We start from the raw sequence: 7335 nt of genomic DNA on the forward strand, positions 1-7335 counted from the left end.
CCTCTCGTGAAACATCCTCGTAATCACCGTCACAGACTCAGTTCCCTGCTTGAGGGATAAGAACTCCTGGGCTAGACGTTCCCTCTCCACAGGGAGAACATACTCATCTCGAAACATCGTGGTGAACCTCTCCCAGGTCACCGCAGTAAGCTCTGCCGTAGTGAAGTCTGCCGTCACAAACTTCCACCAATCCTTCGCTCCCAAGCGAAGCTGGTTAAGCGCAAACCTAACCCTCAGATGCTCCGGACACGAGCAGGTGTAGAAGCATCCCTCGATGTCAGAAATCCACCTCATCGCAGAAATCGGGTCCTGCGGCCCATCAAACTCTGGTGGCTTCGTGTTGCTGAACTCTCGGTACAGCAACGAGTCACCTCCCTGGGGCCTGACAGCTGCGGTGGCCGCAGCAACAGCAACCTCAGTAAGAGCAGCGTACTGCTCATCAAAAGTCTCGATCAGCGTGGTCTTGATAGACCCGAACATCTCTGGTATCTCAGCTCGAATGGCCGCAGCCACCTCCTCGTTAATCAACCTACGAATCTCCTCATCGCTGGTACCACTGGTACCACTGCCTCCTGGGTGGTGGCGCGTCCCAACCATGATGTCTTTGAAATACAACACAAAATAATCAGAGACTCGTTCGAGTATACTCACACTCGATACTCAACCCTACTTGTTCTTTAGTACCCTAAGGATTCTTACTTGGACTGCTCACCGATCCGGTGTTTCCAGTAGTACGAGCCCTTATACTCCCTTCCACAACGCATCAGTATTCACCCCAAGCCCTCCTCTTAGGATCCCAGATCCCAAGTACTCTATATCTCACTAAACTCAGGCTACCCTCTGGTAGACCACTCATAAGTTCCTCGCTGCTACCTACTTACTCTCGAAGTATCTCATAGCAGCAGTAACTCCTAGGCTAAGGCAATACCTAGCCTAATCTAGCATGCATAACATATCACATAATTGTTGGATTAATGTGTGACAACCGTTAAATTCTGGTCAAGTCAAAGTCAAACTAAGTCAACAAGTCCAACCAGTCAACTCAGTCAACCCTTGTATATTAGGGTTTATGCTATGTAATTACTGAATAGTTCGCTAATTTAAGGAGAAAACATCAATTGGAAAATTCGTGTATTTAATTTTCCTTAGCCTTGATAGTGCTAAACAATGAAACAAAGCGATAAAACACTATTGCACACTCATCGGGAGTGTATAGGACACTAAATCATGGCTTAACGGGGTTTACGGACCTTGCGTTGCGAAGCCGGATGCTCAAAAAGGTCATAAATGGAACCTCTCTAAATCTCCTTCACTCTATCTCTCTCTATTCGAAATATCTCCCAAATCTCTCCCAAATCTCTCTCAAAAGTTCCCGTAACTTTTTGTAATCATTTGGGCCATCCCGACCCTTAACCAGGTCAAAAATCGCTGAAGACGGGGTAAAAACGGGTAAAATAACCTTAAGGACCCGAAACCTACCTTATAGGGCCGAAGCCTCTTAGGGCCGAAAGTCCCCTTAAGGGACCGAACTGCTGAGAAGCGAACCCCAAGAACCGAACCTGCCCTTCGGACCGAACCTCGCCTGACCCGAACCCGAAGCCTCTCGGACCGAACTCTACCTTCGCCTTCGCTCCTAAGCCTTTCGGTCCATTTCGCTTCTTACTCCTTTCGCCTCGTTTCGCCTTCGGGCCCAACAGCCTTGGGACCGAACCTCGGCCTAGCACCGAGAGGTCTCGCAGGTTGGCATTTTCTTCCCGGTTTTCGACTAGTTTTGCGTTCTAAGCCCGATTTTAATTATTTTAACGCGGGATTTTCACCCAAAACTTTATTTTAACATATAAGGCCCCTTATTTATTAATTAATCACGTTTTTCGGGATAAATCTTATCCAAGATTTAGTGGGTAAAGTACAAGAGGTGGAGTGTTGACTTTTCCTTAGTTTATGACACAAGCAACCACCCACACCCACTCTATGACCAGTCACATCTCCCCACCATCCCTAGTCACTTCCTTGTACTTTTCCATCAATCATCAGCCCCTCCCACGTTCTAAGAGCTGGAGCAAATCAACCTCTCTCCTCATTTTCACTCACTTGCTCTCATTTCACCAAAAATCAAACACAAGTTTTCTCTCAAACTTTTTTCTCTCTATTTCGAGACTCCAAGGCTGATCATCAAGCTTTATTCTACTCTTGGTAAGTATAATTCATCCTCCTTGTGATTATTACACTTCATTCTACTCCAATCATCGATTGCTTACACAAACTCCATCACTTCGATGTTAGATTCTCGAAAATCTTCAAGGCATCTTCCAGTGTTCTTGAGTTGAACACTTCCCTTCTCCAACATTCATCTACTGAAATCACATAAGGTGAGTTCATACCCCTACATTTTCATGTTTTCTTATGTTTTAAGGGGGGGAATACAAGTTAAAACACCAAGAGCACAACTAAATTCTTCTAACAGCTTTCATCAGAAAAGTTAGACTCCATTCACGGTCTGTTTTGGTCAACTTAAACATTTTTGTTTTCAAAACTGTACAAGGTGCAAGTAGTTCAGGTTCTTAGCTTTAAAATGGATATTTGCACATCTCCATAAGATTTTTCTACAATTTATGGTGATTTTTACAAAACTGCCTATCATTTCAAGAACCAATCCGGACCAGTCTGTGATTATGGACGTTTTCACCTAAGTTGGAGGTCACTAAAAATCCTGAGATAATTTATGAACAAGCTAGACTCATTTTCCAAACTCTCAGAATTTACGGATTCGGATTTGGACCTTTGATGATTTTTTTACAAATTTTCTAAGAACAGTAATAGAAATTGTTAACAACAGAAAAATGCTATCAATTTCATTACACCTTGTAACATGTTGAGCAAGGTGTATATCTTTATGTGATTATATGTTATTGCATTATATGACATTTTGTCTTAGTATAAGGACATACAACAGTTAACAAATGGATTTTTGCTAGATAAAGCACAGAAATAATAAATTGTTATAATCAAAGTACATTCATTACATACAAACATTTGGATAAACTATGTTAAGTATAGTTTACATACATTACTACTACTACCCTTGTTTTGATAAACTCTAATAGGTATAGTTTATGATACATTACATAATACATACATTTTAAAAGGGTACACTTATACAAAGAGGATTTTCATTACACAACATGTAATTCCGTTAATGACTTTGTGAGACATTCGCTTCACTATACAAATAAGTCCTGTATTGTAACCAGAGACTCCTGGAGGGAGAGAGTGATAGTTGTATATAGATCTATATTGGGTTTGACAAACCCACACCTTAACTGCATGCAACAGTTAGACCGGCAGGTCTGGGGTGACAAATGTCATAACATTTCCGACGCCTGAAGAACGTCGTTTCAGGCCAACTAGGTCATAGCATGGTTATAATAACTCACAGAAAGTATTAACAAACATAGGAATTTACGGGAATTTCATAGAAATCAAACGCGTTTATATCGATTTAAACTTACATTATTTTCTATAAGTAAGAAAGGTATCAGAGCACGGTTTATAGTGAATTAAGTATATCAAACCACATAAGATATACAAACTATAAACACATTTGGGACTAAGAGTCTCTGATTTGAACAATTTTTCAAGTGACTATACTTTTAGAAAATTAATGGTTTTCTTAATTTAAGTATACATACATGCCTTACATGCTCGCATAGTATCATGACTAGGGAAAACATAAAGCAAAAGAAGAGAAGTTGTATATTATGAGTATGCCTTGGTATATGTGAATCAAGTCTGGGAGGGATATAGCCTGATCAACTATATCTGTCCGAGAAGTGACTCGGATATACTGGGGGATAGTCATGATATGGCAACAAGTCTAACAAACTTACCAATACTACCACAATGATGACAACAGAACGGAACATAAATTTAAAATACTATAGGAGTATTTTGTGTTACTATAACAACTTATCTGAGAATTAAATAGGTCTTTATTTATAGATCAATGGCTGCTAAGTGAATACGCTAAGGTTATATGTAACTAAGATGCTATAGACTCAGAATTTATGTATCTTTGCTTCATTTCCTGTCCTCGTTTGGTTGTGGACTTGGAGTTAGGGTCATCTATTCGAAGGACTATCCTGTCTTGATCACATATGACTAGTATGCACTTTGCAACTATTGAAGTAACCGATAAAGATCATCTTAAAATATTTCCCTTAGATAGATCTGCCGTTATCAAATCCTTCTATCCCCTATTCTCGCATAGATAACATGGCTGGACTCCATCCCCATGGCAAACCGTACCTACCAATCGAAGGCTATGCTGGATGGTTTGATGAAGAGCCAGAAGACGACCATCCAATCCATTTGGATGATCACCATGCTGAAGACCTTTCGGATGGAGCTAACTCCGAACCCAAGGTTGAAAACCTACCCCCGGTAGCTCCCATTCCAAATCCTAACCCTCGTTCGGTTTTTTCATGGCCCGTCACCCCCTTGGGTAGAATTCTTGGAAACATGGAGCGAAGAGAAGGACCAACCTATGCCATTTAATGGGGACCAAAACTTCTACAAATTAAGCGAAGGGGGCTCAGCAGGCAGAGTCCTGCCAATCCTGGTCCGTAGAGTTGCCCGAAACGAAATTCAGGGCAGGACAGCTCTCCAGCGTATCACAGAGGTTGATGTCAATGCAAGGATGCATACACTCCGCACCAATCGCCTTGAAGACACTCGTAAGAGATCTGAGAGGGACCATGAGACCATACTGTCAGCACTCGCTGAAACATGAGTCGAAGTCATAAAACTTCGAATACGCCAGAGGGTATATGAAAGACACATGCTTGACATGGAGCGCCAGCTGGCTGAACTGAGGATTCACCGGAGGGATGACCATCACCAGTAGGAGACGCTTTATCTTTCAGTCCTCGTTTTAAGGAATCGTTTTCCCGTCTATGCTCTATGTAGCACTTTTCTATGTAACTACCCCATACCATAAGTACTTTTAGTTAGGCTTCAGGCGTCGGATATGATGTAAGGCCTCCTATAAGGTCAATTTTCCCAAACTTATTTCATCATGAATATCAATGATTTTGACGGTTGGTTAATTTCTTTGTCACTCTTTATTCAAATACTTTCCTCAGACTATCATTGAAGTCTATCTGAAACTCACTCTTGTCAAGCTATTGGACTATAGTAATTTGGCCCCAGGATCATTTCCAACTCTCTTTCAAGGGTTGAATCATGTTGTCCACCAACCAATGGTACCCCGGTTCAAACGGCAAACGTCTTGTGACCATTCTATGAACTGACTCATACTCTTTACTAGGACTGCATCATAGGGATGTAGGTCGAACCCTCGAGAACATAATACCACTCTTTGCATGAACGATCAAAATACAGCTAGGTTCAAACATAATCACTCACGAACTCCTTTTCTTTCATATGACAGAATCATGTCCTCATTCAGAAATAGTCAGCCGAGCAACGAAACTCCTATCCTTCATATCGACGCCGCTACCTTCCAAACCGCAGTAACAGCTGCCGTGGCGGCTGTCCTTGTGAACCTCAGCTCTGGCAACGAAATCACGACTGGCAAAGGAGTTGACAATTTCAATTGTGGTATCGATCCGGGAAGCCAACAAACGACAACAGCCACGGACTTGCAAAACCGTAAAACCGAGAAAAGGAAACGAAAATGCCAAGCCCGAAAGGAGCGCAAGCGATCCCAAAGACTTGCCATGCTACAGCAACAAGTGGCAACCCCTGCCATTTCAGCACCAATCAGACAATACAAGGGCAAACTTCCGAAGTGTCATAAGTGTAACTTCCATCATAATGGGGCTTGTCAAGAAATGCAATGCTGCAAGTGCCACGAATTAGGACACCATGCCCATAGCTTGGGAGCACCGGCACGACCCACCACTCGAGTCCCTGACAGCGGGATCGACCTTGAACGGGGTGGTGGTGGTAAAACCAGACCCTATCAAAGGAAAGTTTCAAAGTGGATGAACAAGGAAAAAACCCGTGTCTACATAACTCTGGCTCGACACCTCACTTCAGCACAAGCCAGATATGTCATCAATGCGGTGAGATTGGACACCTCAAAAAGGAATGCCCAATAACAAAGAACTCCGGTGCAGACGGGTGGATACTAAGGATCACTGCCGCAGGAGAGACTACCCCGGACCCACGCTAAAGTACTTAAGGCGTTTCATTGTAATAAACCCATAAAACTGTTTGAAACTAGTGCAACTAAAGTCTTATCTTTTGCGAGATCCCGTCAGTAAAGGGACCCTCGTGCTGCGTATATTTGCCTATTTGTAGTACTCCTTATTCGCAGCAACAATCTAGTACTTAATCTAAAGTACTGTAACTCTGTTAAAAGTTGCACTATTGTGTTTTGTCTGTGACGCCTTTATAATCAAATCTAATGCCGTTATTTCTAAGTGAGTCCGATATTATCATACAACTTGAGTCCATTCGATCCTCACAATACCAGTTTCGTGCGTAAATCTATTTCTCCGAAATCGCCTTCCTAGCAAAACCGTCACTCCAGAACTCTGAAGTACTCATGCGTAGAGTACCTCATGTTTCGTGACCGTTCCGAAGAAACCTCAGCAAATCTTCCCGGAGTACAACTCGTACAGTACGTCAAATTCAGACCAAAGACCCATGCGGTTGATCTATCGCTGAAGAATGTATACACAAGGGTGGTATATAAACAAGGTTCCACAGGTTTAGAATTGATGATTCCACTCTAACTTCTTTTCCTCGTTGGGATGTGAGCTTATAGTAAAATCATTTATTCGACTACCTTTTCAACCTTAATTATATACAACTCGTATACACGAGTCTGTGATTGATGAACCATGTATGACTTTTAATATGAACTTCAGGATGGAGACTGCCCAAGACTATGAGTAATCGCATCGTCATGCAAACAAACTCATAACCCAATACGACTCATGTAACCAGATCGCCTACAGTCTCACACCCACGAAGATGCAAGAACCGTCTGGACAACTTAACAACTACTCAGCAATGGATTTTGAAGACCAAGCTCCTCACCTAGGAGAGCTTAGGTCTTATTCTTCAAAAAGATAGACGAATGGTTTCGTAAGAGCATCGCCTAACGGAGAACTCGACAAGATCCCCAATAGAAATCATTACCCCTGCCTCGTGTAGAAGGATCGTTTGACCAACCGCAAGGAACGAAATTACCTTTCAGAAATGAACCTGAGATCCGAATATCCCCAGCTGCGAGTGTTAAAGAAGGATGTCCCGATGACGACCTTCCAAACTCGATACGGACGCCACGAGTCCGTAAATGGTACC

Source organism: Lactuca virosa, chromosome 6 (assembly GCF_052849685.1).
Source record: "Lactuca virosa cultivar CGN04683 chromosome 6, Lactuca_virosa_CGN04683_v6, whole genome shotgun sequence".
Lineage (NCBI taxonomy): Eukaryota > Viridiplantae > Streptophyta > Magnoliopsida > Asterales > Asteraceae > Lactuca > Lactuca virosa.